The sequence below is a fragment of the Bos indicus genome, chromosome 11, assembly GCF_029378745.1.
Source record: "Bos indicus isolate NIAB-ARS_2022 breed Sahiwal x Tharparkar chromosome 11, NIAB-ARS_B.indTharparkar_mat_pri_1.0, whole genome shotgun sequence".
Taxonomy (NCBI): domain Eukaryota; kingdom Metazoa; phylum Chordata; class Mammalia; order Artiodactyla; family Bovidae; genus Bos; species Bos indicus.
Genome location: NC_091770.1, coordinates 80,875,709 through 80,889,462, shown reverse-complemented (window position 1 = coordinate 80,889,462; position 13,754 = coordinate 80,875,709). Strand labels below are relative to the sequence as shown.

Below are 13,754 nucleotides of genomic sequence, written 5' to 3'. Positions count from 1 at the left end.
TTCACTTTACCCTACACACAAGTTGTCAGTAAGTCATCTAAAACCTAACACAGCCACGAAAGAGACCTCCAGGGGAAATGAATAGGTACATCTCTCCGAAGAAATGGCATCATGACCCTTTCGGTTGCTGCAGATTGCAGTGCGGAGACTGTTCTCGAGAGAGAAATCAGAGAGCACAGTGTAAAATGCTTGACAACAGAAATCGACAAAAGACGAGGAATCACTTTGAAAGCTTTTGGAGGTTGTGTCCCTGGCCAACCAAAGCGACTCATCTGGAACTGACTTTTGCCCCCACCCCATCCGGAGAAACAGAAAGAATCCGACCGGGCGAGCCCCGCTGCGCAGTGCGCATTGCGTCCCGGAGCGCAGGGCTGGCGCCCGCCAGATCCACAACCTGCTCGGCTGCCGCAGCGCGCCGGGGCGGCGCGCCCTGCTCCGCGTCAGTCCACGCTCCGGGTTTCCGCGGTCTCCGCCGCCGCGCGGAAGAGCCCCGCGGGGAGGGCGCTTCGGCGAGCCTAGTTCGGGGAGTCCCGGGAGCGCTCCTCTGCTCTATCCAGGTCTTCCTTCCGGCCCAGCGGAGCGCGTTCCTGAGCTCTGGGCTGGCCAGGTTGGCTTTGAGCTTGAGGCAGCGGCTTAGTTGTCACCACCTGGGGCCCTCACCCACCACTGGCCTTCCAAAGCCAGAGACTTGAGGAGTTTCTCTTGATCTTTGCTTAAGTAGCCTCAAGGTCTTCCAAGCTGGGCGCCCCCTACTAGCAGTCAGGAGTAGGCACCCTCTTAGCAATGGAGATTTGTCTATCTCCAGCTCTTTTGCCCAAAGAGATACTCTTGGTGTCCTCAGAACCGAAAGGTTAACTGCAGGTTAAAAAAAAAAAAAAAAAGTTGCTGTACCGCAAAGTGAATCAGCTTCCTGGATGTGATAAGGTGTTTGAAGGCACTTTGCAAGTTGTAAAATTCTCTGCTTAAAAAGAAAGTCCATCTACACTGTGTAACAAAGAGTATCTTTGTTACCCCATGGACTGTAGCCTGCCAGGCTTCTCTGTCCATGGAATCTTGCCAGCAAGAGTACTACAATGGGTTGCCATTTCCTCCTCCCAGGAATCTTCCCCACCCAGGGATCAAACCGGTGTCTCTTGCAGTGGCAGGTGGGTTCTTTACTACTGAGCCATTGAGGAAGCCCCCATCTTCACTGCCCCTCAGAATTTCCCTCTCTTGAAAACTCCCATCTGAATGAAAACCTCGAGAGGGATTTTGTTCCCTGCCTTTACCCCCAAGGCATTGAAAAATGCCTCAAGTAAGTGGGCAGGTGGTCAATGAATAATTGTTAAATAAGCAAAAGTACCAGAGAAGGCAATGGCACCCCACTCCAGTAGTCTTGCCTGGAAAATCCCATGGACGGAGGAGCCTGGTAGGCTGCAGTCCCTGGGATGGCTAGGAGTTGGACACGACTGAGCAACTTTACTTTCACTTTTCACTTTCATGCATTGGAGAAGGAAATGGCAATCCACTCCAGTATTATTGCCTGGAGAGTCCCTGGGACGGTGGAATGGTGGGCTGCCGTCTATGGGGTGGCACAGAGTCGGACACGACTCAAGAGACTTAGTAGCAGCAGCAGCAGCAAGAAAAGTACAAACAACACACTTTAGGAAATTAATTGGGTTGAGAACATTTGAGACTTCACCTTGCTTTCCTGGTAGAGAAGCGACCAAACATTTACTGGGCACTACTCCTTGCCAAGTCTTCTAGGCTTTGGCTAGGACAGTCATGATCTGGGGAGGGCTGGCAAATGTAAGTGTCCTTCAAAGACACAGAAGGGGGCTTTATAAGATGGCTTAGTCCAATCCCTCAACCCTGGATTCCCATGAGGGCTCATTGACTGCCCTTCTCTGCCCACCACAGCCCCACCCAAAGCATATTCAATAAAATGTATTTAGTGCACAAAGAAGGCACTTATTGGTAAATGTTGGTTGATGATTAGCATGATTGGCCCAAGGTCACTCAGGACCAGGACGAGAGCTTCAGTCTCCCCCTCCCTTCAACACACAGCTTCTCCAAGGCCGTTAGGGACCACGATCATCCTGAGTAGAAGGCTTTTAGAATGCCTGGCTCCCAGTGCTCTCAGTTTAAGACCCTCGGAAGAAATGACCCACACAAAGTGCCAACCATAAGGGTTTTCTTCAGAGTGAGCCATGGAGACAAGCTTACAGCTTGCCGGACACGTTTCCTTCGGAGCAAGGGATTTCTGCAGTTTTCTCCTTCACCTTACAAGCCTGACAAAGAGGGGGTCGGGGGCCCTCCAGGCCTGAGGGTGGCAGGAAGCAGGCTCCACGTGTCCCATTTCTGGCCTCAGCCTTCATCACCAGACTTGGCTGGTTAACCGCGGGGGCGTGGTGAGGCCAACTCGCTCAGCCAGTCCAGGTGAAGGGCTGCGCCAGTGGCCAGGCTCCCTTTTCCTATCTACTTTCCTTCCGAGTTTCTGCTAAAATCTGGAGACGTGGAATCCACTCGCGGCAACTCCGAGCCTCTCCAACTGAGCATGCGCCAATGCCTGGCTGCTTTTGGTCACCGGCCCCAGCTCCCTTTGAGCTGGGCTGCGGAGCCGGAGGAGGGAGGAGGGAGGAGGGGAAAGGGGAGGGGGTGCCTGGAGAGGCGGCGGCTCGCGCGCCTGCGCATCCGGCTCCAGGGACCCTAGGTTTTCTATGGGATTCCCAATCTGCAGCAGAGACCTACCGGAGCGTGTTGCGGCGGCGACTGGGCTTGCAAGGCGCGATCCAGGAGGGATTTAAGCAGCCCAGAGCTCCACTGGAAAAAAAAAAAAAGAGCGCGAGAGAACCATACCCAGAGACGGCTTAACCGTTTATCCGAATTAAATATATATATACATACATTTATTTATAGAGAACTGTTGAGTTTTATCATTTTCGTTAAGTGACCGTGAGCAGCGCTATAACTGTAAGTGGAAAATACAATCTTCGTTGCATTTGTGCATGTGTAGTGCAGCCAATTGTCTGGGAGACGCTTGGGTTATTGTCACCTACTTGGCTTTGCATAGATACGTCTAAATGCATGGTGTGACAATAGCTTTGTTTAATGCTGGTGATCTAAACGTATACTGTTAGTCCATAGGGGACCTTTTGGAATAATGGGGGTGGGGGAAGGGGGAGTGTTTACATGCGGCGTGTTTGGGGAATTGCCTTACGCTAGATTTAAGACAGGTGAAACTGAGGTGCTTTTTAAGTGTGTCTATACATACGCAGATTTCCTTACACAGATTTAAGTAGCTAATGGACCGATTGTGAAGTTTTCCGGTTGCTGATAAAACTATTGAGCGGTTGCAGTCAAGTACCAACCTGTCATCCGTGGGGCTGGTGCACCATTTTTCTCACCGTGGAAGAGGAGCGAACGTGTTTGTTAAGTAAAACTGAGTGGACGAGATGGTGTGGAGACCAGGATTGGTTTCCAAAGTGGGATGTTTAGAACCACAGGGCTAGGCGCAAAATCAGCTCATTTCTCTGTTAGTGTTTAGAAATGAGAAGATAATTTTCGGTTTTGATTTTTCATCACGATGGTGAATGGGCAGAAAAAGGAAAGATGTTCAACCAACCCGTCAGCCCGGTCTATTTTGAACAGAGTATGAGACTCAGAGCCCTTGAATGGGGACTGTCAGATCCAAACTAGTTACCTGCCTTTGCATGCTGTATTTGCATTCCAGAATGCAGGGATGAAAAAATATAAAACCAGATGTTTTACCTTTGGTAGTGTTTCTTTAAAGGAGAAAAGGTCATTCTGTGTTTTGAGTTAAAATGGATTGTTCCTTGCCCAGATACTGAAGAAGGGTCTTTGCAAGGTCAAACCCCCTGTGGAAATCAGGGGGTCTGGGGAACTGGGGGAGGGTGCAGGAAATGATGATGCTCTCTGTGGGTGCTCAGCACTGCAAGGAGATGCCAGAGTGAGAATACATTTTTCTAGAGTTGCCCTCCTGTCCATATTTCGGAGATCAAAATGAAGTGGAAATGCTAGTGGGTGTAGAAAAAAAAGTGTATACTATCTATGTGTCACATCTCACTTGGAGACAAGAGGACCCAGGGAGCTGTATTTCTACATATTTAATTTTTCAATTTAAAGGAATTTCACATTGAAAAAATTAAAAATGAAACTCTTGGGAAGACACATTTTTTTCCTCACTACCGTTTAAACTGGCTATTGTTGTCTTTGGTGGAGGCGGCCGGGGGCGGGGGCGGGGGGATGGTGGTGGTGTAGAGGGGTCTTGCATCATTGAACACCCCACTCTTGAGCACACGCTCATTAAGCTTCGGTGTTTAACCCCAGAAAATGCTGCACTGAAGCAGGTTGGCAGAATGGCATGAGGCAGGCAGACAGGAGAAGAGCATGGCCAGTGTGTGCTGAATTTCCACAGAAAAAGCAGATCCAGTTTCGAGGATGAAATGAAATACGTTTTACTCCAAATAGGACAAGCTATTTTAGACTCTTGACCCTTTAGTCAGTTCAACTATTTGGAACCTTTCAAAGGAATCTACAATTTATTTAAGTGGATGAAATTTGAAGTAGAAAATTCTAGAAGATCCTCTCCTTGGAAACCTAAAGTGTAAATCATACTGCCTTCTCGGTCCCTCCTTTCTTTACTCCAGGGCAGAAGGACCAGTCGTTTGTCCTAACTGAGCCATACTCCTTGTCACCAGTGAAAGTTGGATCAGCTCTCTGAATGGTGCAGGTGCAGCACTGCGTTGATAAATGGGTGGAGGAGAAAGAAGGGGGAAACCTGGTGTGAAAGCTCATAGATGTTTTCTCCCAGATACCCTGGTTCATAAGGCTGAGTTATAGAGAATCGCATCGGGCAGAGACCTTTGAAAACATCTAGTCCAAACCCCTTGTTTTATAGATGAGAAAATTGAGGCCCAGAGCCGTGAAGCTAGGGGAAAGTCAATTAACTTCGAGTCTATGGAATAAAGAATTAAAGAGTAATGTTGAGGGAAAATGTTCCCTTCTCTCTGCACTTATAGCATCCTCAGTGACATCGCTGAGGTCTTGCAACAAATAATTGCCTGCTCCCAGCACATCTTTCGAGAGAGTCCCGAAGGTTCGTTTTTTACACCACTGCACCTCTCTTTGCCTCTCTTTTTTGGTAAGGTCTCCATCTCTTTTTGCTGTTGCCCCTCACTTCTAATATACCCACTTCATTAGATGTTTAGTCTGGCCTTCCTGGCATCTCAGTCAGTTCCTTTGGAATCCTTCGAGTTTTTGGAGAGAACTGACAATCCAATTGGAATCTTCAGCTCCCGTTTGAAAACTGTCCAGGCCCATCGCCAACCCCTCTCTGCTCTGTTCCCCAGAACCTTTCAGGGAATCCAGGCTTCTGAGACACTGCAGGTATCTCCCCTTCTGTTCTACCTGTCTCACCTCCTTCAGCTGTGCTGCAGCTGCGGGCACTGGGACCTAGCAGAGTGAGGAAGTTGCAGTGTCAACACACAGCAGGCGCTGCCAGCTCGCCTCTGGCTCCTAGAAGGCAGAACCCAAATCCAAGATGCCTAGCTGTCTCCAGCCTTCATGGAAATCCACCAGACAAAGCCACCTGCAGAGAGAGGGACTGAAGGCTGGGCGGGAAGACTGAAGGAAGACACCTGACTGTTCTTCCTGAAGTCGGCGCTATAGAGGAGAGGAGAGCAGCTTTTTAAAGCCTTTAGAGCTTTTAAAGCGCAGTCTTGCTGGACAGGGACTGCAAAGCAGGCAATAATTATACCTGCCTAATTTGCCCTCTTCTTTCCTTCTTTTTTTAATCTCTTTTCCACTCATTTGCTTTCTCTATTTCTCCTTCATATTCTCCCTTTCATAAAAATTTCTTGAGTATCTGTGCCATGAAGCTCTAGGCCTTTTAAAGATAATTCAGTCATCCCTGTCCCTTCTCCCCAGGCACTCAGGAACTATCACAAATGTCCCCTTTGGGGAAATGCCAGGAATTCTTACCTGAAAAAGCTGAGAAGTTGGGGGAGGCTTGAGAAAGACAAAGTCTGAGACTCTTCCTCATTTGAGAGATAAGCTAAATACACTTGACAAGTGTTGAAGCTCAGAAAGCAAGGTAGTGAGTTTCTCAACACATTTCCCAATTAACAATTTAACTTAACCATTTCCCTCATGGTAAACTTTTACTGAGTTGGGATGAGCTCTGTCTTGGAGAGAGTCTGTCCCTAACACATACTCTTGGGTCAAATGTCACCTGGCCTTGCTGTTCTGTTCTGAAAACAGCCATGTCCAAGCTATTCTATACACCACATACCTTATACAGAGGTCAGAGACTTGTAGCTACTAAAGATGCTTTGCTTTGCTGCGGTATAAATCTCATTCTGTAATAAGACAGCATGATTAGAAATGTCCTGAGCAAGCTATAGATTTTTCTATTTCTTTTTTTCAAGCAAACATCCAGTTCTCTTTATTGGGATGTAAATAAATCTCCTAGCACTACAAAAGTACGAGTCATATGAGAGGTTTACAATGGTCCCTAGTACTGTATGTAGGAGGGTTTTAAATAAGACAGCTATCGATAATTAAAAGCGAATTAGTTCAATCAAGTTACAGTATCATCCTTCAGATTAAAGTGCTCTGATATTAACTAATGTGGCAGCAAATGTGATCCTGAGAAGGAATCCCACTGCCAGTCATCTTGCCTCTTAACTTCAAAGCAACAAGAATGAACACAGTTCGTGTAATAACCATTCTCTCCTCAAGCCCTGCCCACCCCCTTGGCTTGTGACATTCTCTCCTGAGGAGAGATGTCGGGATTTGATGAGATTCTGTCTCAACTGGGACAAAGAAAAATGAGTAATATGGAAAACATTCTAACATCGGGTTACTAACAAATTAAATTAAATTACCTGATGACTGTGTTTAGTTGCTAAGTCATGTCTGACTCTGTGACCCGGTGGACTGTAGCCCACCAGGCTCCTCTGTCCGTGGGATTCTGTAGGCAAGAATACTGGAGTGGGTAGGTTTTCTATTTGGGTTGCATGTATATATGGATTCCAAACCTTGCTGAGGAGCTCCCTGTGGAATTTTATAGACTGACAGTATAATATCAATATCAAATGCGTGGTTTCCTAGTTTGCAAGAGCAAAATATGTTTAATGTCATTCCGAAGGTCTTTTTCTTTGTGTTGAATGATTTTTATGTTTCTACGATTAGCAATTATTTAGGAAGATAGAAAGGCTCTCCTTATAGACGTGATCACATGCCGTTGATCTAAGGCTGAAATTGACAAAGTCCATCTCAGTTACATTATTAGATGTAAATATATTAATTTTCTAAAGTATCAAATGGCACAGAGATAAGTGAACAAATGGTTGATATTTCTACTATGTTGATGGTTAATTCACATTATTTATAGAGTATGTGAACTGGATGGGATCCATATAAATTACCTAATCCATCCCTTCAATACATAAAAAATTGTAGTATAGTAAGGAACATTTTCCTGAGGAGGGCATGGCAAACCACTCCAGTATTCCTGCCTGGAGAATCCCATGGACAGAGGAGCCTGGCAGGCTATGGTTCATAGGGTCACAAGGAGTCAGACACAACTGAAGTGACTGAGCAAGGAACATTTTATCTTAAAGACATATCTGCAATGTGAAAACACATTGCACAAGAGCAGAGATTTTAATGATCTTTTTCATATTTCCACAAAATCTATACAATGTCCTTTATAATAGATACTCTGTAATATTTCTCAATTAACTATTTTAATAAGATTCAGTTACATAAACCTTGTTAATTATGTCAAGAAATTAAATCATGAATACTAAAAGCATGGCTTCCCTCATAGCTCAGTTGGTAAATCATCTGCCTGCAATGCAGGAGACCCGGGTTTGATTCCTGGGTTGGGAAGATCCCCTGGGGAAGGAAATGGCAACTCACTCCAGTATTCTTGCCTGGAGAATCCCATGGACACAGGAGCCTGACAAGCTACAGTCCACGGGATTACAAAAGTTGGACACAACTTAGTGACTGAACCACCACCACCACTAAAAGCATGCACAAAATTAGAATTGCTTTAAGTATCTATGTTACTAAAAGGAAAATCTAAACTAAAAGTTATTTTATAATTTATTTTCAATAAGGACATAAAAGCACTATGCTAATACCTTTAAGCATGCTTTTTGATGTACTTACGGAGTATATTCCCTTGTATCTCTTCATAGGTAAAAATGTAAATTATTTTATGTATTTACAAGAATTGATATCAATATGTCAAAAAGGGAGTATAAACCTACACTGTAGTAGATATGTATACCACGTATTTAAATCATGATTCTCTTGAGCTATGGAATTATTTTAATGTGTTCACACTGTGAAGGGACCATAACACTGGATTTCTCATTTACAGTTTGTTTCTAAAGATAGCTTATGCTCTCTTACGTGAATCAAAATAATTTGAGTTGCTTCCAGCTTCATTCATTGAGAACTCCACAAATGGAATCTTAGGGGTACTTTAGAAACTGCTTAATGAATGAAATAGATATGCAATAGAAAATTACTGAGGAATCCTCAAAGAGGTTTGACACCTTAATAACAAGGTTCTATGAATACATTAAAGATGCTCTATACCCTTATCAGCTGACTTAAAGCATGCCAGTCGGGTAATTTGTTGGTGATTCTTTTGTTTCACTCTGGATTTCTCCGTTGCCTTCCTTAACTACATTTCTAACACAGATGACCTGATGTGTAGCCATCAATCGTTTTTTTAAAAAAGAGTGCACTGCATTTCTAACCATTTGTTGGATTATTTTCAGGTGAACAACATATTTCCTTTTGTTCTCAATTACATTTAAGATTTGGAATATTCTCATTCACCAGCAACCTTCAAGCTCACTATATCTAATGCAATAATTGCAGAACTTTTTATAGAAAATAAGACTCTCAAAAAGAGTTCATTTTTATGAAACATTGCTCATAAAAGGCAACGTGTTAACAAATAAGCTAAATTTACTTGCAATTTTTATATATCTATAGAATGAATATGACTTTTGTTTATTCTTGTTCATATAAGGACTTTTCTAAGAAATATGTCCCTTTAAATGTATTTTTTTCTCCATTCTTTGGATCTTATTTATTATCTCTCAGGCTCTGAAAGACTGTGAACTTTTGAAGAGCTGAAAGTAAATAGATTTTTTGCAAATTATTAACATGTTCAATGTGCTTTGCAGCCTTGGTAAATTTTTTCCAGTGCAAACAACTAGATCCTAATATTTCTGCTGTTTCATAGTTTAGAATGTTTATTGCAGTTGAAAGCTTCTCAGAATAGTAGATTTTGATGCTGCTAGAGTCTTGTGTTTTACATTTTGCCTTGGTTTTATTAATTTGTGATTAGTGTATTTATTTTTGACTTATTGAAACCCAGTCTTAAATTATGAGTGAAATTTCCCATTGGAGGCCCATTAAGGATTATCACTAAAGTTGACATGCTTATTAATATAATATCTTATTTTTAATGTGTGGAATAGTGCTGTACAAGTTTGATTTTCAATTAGCAACTTCTGTTCTGGAGTTTTTTGGCTTTTGATGTTATGAGCTAATGAAAGACTATCAATTTTGTTTATTCCAGAAGTTCAAGTGTTTTTGAAATTTATACGTAAGGTGTGTGGTATATGCTTTCTTGTTCATATGGGAAATTTTATGAAAAATAAAAAAGAAATTGTGAAATGAGTTTAAATTCTAAACAAAATTGTTAGTTTTTCTTTTAAGTGTTTATAAAGATATTTATTCCTCAGAGTGAGATGAAAACCATCCATGCAATCTTCTGCCATTTTTAATTAGTAAATGGAAAAATTCCTCAATTCTCACGGTTTCAATTGACTCAAAAGAAATTATGAAAGTGTAAAATGAGTTTTCAAGCTAGATACACTTAGATAAAAATCCCTAATTCCACAGTTTATTAGTTCTATGACCTTGAATATATTGTTTAACCTGTCAAGCTCAGTTTCCATTTAAAATTGGATTCTTGAACAGAAATAGAAGACTATGTATTAAAGAATATAATATAATGCCTCATTATTGAAAATGTGCAATTAATGATAGTCATTATCATTACTGTCATTTCTTTTATCAGAAATTAATGGTTCATAAACCACTTTAGTCTCTGAGTTATAGTAATCCCACTCATAATAGAATCTCTGAATAAGAAATTGAGCTATGACCAATGCACAGTTAACAGTGCTTAACCTACCTTGTAAAAAAAATCCATTAAGTAAGTGTGCCAAGCACTGTGTAGTCACTGGAATCAATATTAAATAAGTTACAGTCTCAGCCTTCAAGGAATTTATGCCTAATGAGGAAGGTAAGCGCAGTTCAGTAAGTCAAGTGAAACAAAAATATGGTATAGATGCATAAAGGAAATAATTTGTAGAAGAAATGCCTACACTGAGACCTTATTCTCATTCTTATTTCTTTCATTCTTTCCTTAAATGCATCTCCTTTCATTATACTGTTTCTTTGCCATTATTTCCCTACCATAAAATACCAACGTATAATTGGACACAACAGAATATGGAACCAAGAAGATATTTTTAAGCTTGTTTCCTTATTGAATACATTTTAAGGTCATCTATTAATTATTTTCCAATGTAGCTAAATAATGTGGCCCTTGTCTCCCACCCAAGCCTCCAGAGGGTCATTGAAACTCAGTGAAAAAAGAGCCTTGCCTTTGGTTTAAATATTATACAATGATACTTCTATCCTTTGATACCTTCCAAAAAAGAGCTTTCTGTCTGATACTCTCTGTGCTAAATGCTAAGTTGCTTCAGTCATGTCTGACTCTGCAACACTATGGAGTCTGTAGCCCGCCAGGCTCCTCTGTCCATGGGGATTCTCCAGGCAAGAATACTAGAGTGGGTTACCGTGCCTTCCTCCAGGGGATCTTCCTGACTCAGAGATCGAATCTGTGTATGCCACACTGGCAGGCGGATTCTTTACTACTGAGCCTCCAGGGAGGCCCACACATACGTGTGTGTGTGTGTGTGAAAGTCACTCAGTCATGTCCGACTCTTTGTGACCCCATGGACTGTAGCCTGCCACGGAAGCCCACACATACACATACATAAATCCAAAATGGCCTTAGCTATCTTCAGCTCTTCTAAGAGCTTTTTCACTTCTCCTCAGCTTTTTCCTCCATTCTCCCTCTATTTCCTGCCCCACTTACTAGGAAAACTCAAGTATATTTCTTATCTGGAGTTAAAGAGATATCTTTTTCTCCTTTTGAAGTCTGTAACAAAGTTGCACCTAAATTCTGAGGCTCTTTTCTATAGGAGGAGTATTGTATGATTCACAGAATTAGGTAGGAGTTTTGATTCTAATTAATTTGGGGGCTTTTTTTTTTTCTCATTTTTGAAATGGGGTCATATATCTACCTTGGTACTAATAGGTGTGTATGTGTGTGTACCTCACATGTATATGTATACCACTTAAAGAACACACCTGCCACTGCAGGAGACATAAGAGATTCGGGTTCAGTCCCTTGGTTGGGAAGATCCCTTGAAGGAGGGCATGGCAACCCAGTCCAGTATTCTTGCCTGGAGAATCCCATGGACAGAGGAGCCCAGGAGACTACAGACCATAGAGTCACAAAGAGTTGGACATGACTGATGCATGCACCCACGCACACCACTTAAAAGAGGTTCAGTTCAGTTCAGTCACTCAGTCGTGTCCGACTCTTTGCGACCCCATGAATCGCAGAACACCAGGCCTCCCTGTCCATCACCAGCTCCTGGAGTTCACCCAAACTCATGTGCATCTAGTCGGTGATGCCACCCAGCCATCTCATGCTCTGTCGTCCCCGTCTCCTCCTGCCCCCAATCCCTCCCAGCATCAGGGTCTTCTCCAATGAGTCAACTCTTCGCATGAGGTGGCCAAAGTATTGGAGTTTCAACTTTAGCATCAGTCCTTCCAATGAATACTCAGGACTGATCTCCTTTAGGATGGACTGGTTGGATGTCCTTGCAGTCCAAGGGACTCTCAAGAGTCTTCTCCAACACCACAGTTCAAAAGCATCAGTTCTTTGGCACTCAGCTTTCTTCACAGTCCAACACTCACATCCATACAGGACCTCTGGAAAAACCAAAGCCTTGACTAGATGGACCTTTTTTGGCAGAGTAATATCTCTGCTTTTCAATATGCTATCTAGGATTGTCATAACTCTCCTTCCAAGGAGTAAGCGTCTTTTAATTTCATGGCTGCAGTCACCATCTGCAGTGATTTTGGAGCCCCAAAATATAAAGTCTGACACTGGTTCCATTCAACCATCTCATCCTCTGTCGTCTCCTTCTCCTCCTGCCCTCAATCTTTGCCTGCATCAGGGTCTTTTCCAAGGAGTCAGTGCTTCACATCAGGTGGCCAAAGTATTGGAGCTTCAGCATCAGTCCTTCCAGTGAATATTCAGGACTGATTTCCTTTAGAATGGACTGGTTGGATCTCCTTGCAGTCCAAGGGACTCTCAAGAGTCTTCTCCAACACCACAGTTCTAAAGCATCAATTCTTCAGCACTTAGCTTTCTTTATGGTCCAGCTCTCATATCCATACATGACTACTGGAAAAACCATAGCTTTGACTAGATGGACCTTTGTTGGCAAAGTAATGTCTCTGCTTTTTAATATGCCATCTAGGTTTGTCATAGGTTTTCTTCCAAGGAGCAAGTGTCTTTTAATTTCATGGCTGCAGTCATCATCTGCAGTGATTTTGGAGCCCAAGAAAATAAAGTCTGTCACTATTTCCATTGATTTATAATGCTCTTCATAAATCTTGTCAGAGGATATCTGCCGACCTTTAATTATCTTTCAACCTTCGTACTCTCCCTCCTCTACCTTTTCCTCCAAGGTGCCTTGAGCATGTTTTAAACATTCTAATGACATCCTTACTTCACTTCTTTGCTTCAGGTCTAGCACTATCACTTCTGTATTTTTGGCCCAACTAATGTCCATCAAATAACATCAAATAAATGGTAGAAAGGGAGCCCTCAGTGGAGTACATAATACCTGTTGCAGAGCATGTTCATGCCAGGGTTGGCCTCTCAGAGCCTTCATTTGTTGAGCATTTGTAGAAGTGTAATCTGATGTAAGTTAGCTAGGAGCTGAGCTCTCAAAGTGAGGGTGAGGGAGAGGTGCACCTACATACAGATACATAAATACATACATACTTACATGCATGATAGACACACAGTAAGCTCAGTATGTTGTCATAGGTTGTTTTACATTTTAAGGAAAAGATTGAAGAGCAAATAACTACATAATAAATCAGCACTTTTGAGATGGCATTAAAAGGAAGGCCTTGATGAAAGTCTTCTCGTTCTAGGTGAAGTGGCAGATTTGAAAGTGAAGGGGGTTTTAAGGCTTCCCGGGTGGTGTGGTGGTAAAGAAACTGCCTGCCTGTGCAGATGCGGTTCTGCTATCTGCTGTCTGCCAGAACAGATGGGAGATTCGGTTCAGCCCCTGGGTCAGGAAGAACCCCTGGAGTGGGAAATGGCAACCCATTCCTGGGAAGTCCCAAGAACAGAGGAGTCTGGAGGGCTACAGTCCATGTGATCAAATAGTCAGACACAACCAAGCACTCACACGTTAAGGACATTTTAGACTTTGTTTGTTTAAAGAAATATTTCCAAAATACTAATAGTTATTTCCCCTCGAAGAGTCTTGTGGAAACCCTTTTTGACGTAGATAATGTTTCCAACATCCTAGTCTTAAATTATTTTCAGTGCA

General features: G+C 42.7%; 1 protein-coding gene across 1 annotated transcript in view; it reads left to right on the top strand.

Annotated features, from left to right (window-relative positions):
* The first annotated feature begins 2,653 nt into the window (after positions 1-2,653).
* VSNL1 (visinin like 1) overlaps positions 2,654-13,754 on the top strand; it is a 120,800-nt gene continuing 109,699 nt past the window's right edge. Inside the window, exon 1 of the mRNA XM_019970671.2 lies at positions 2,654-2,952. The gene's annotated coding sequence lies outside the window, so the exon portion shown is untranslated. The remainder of the gene's footprint in view (positions 2,953-13,754) is intronic.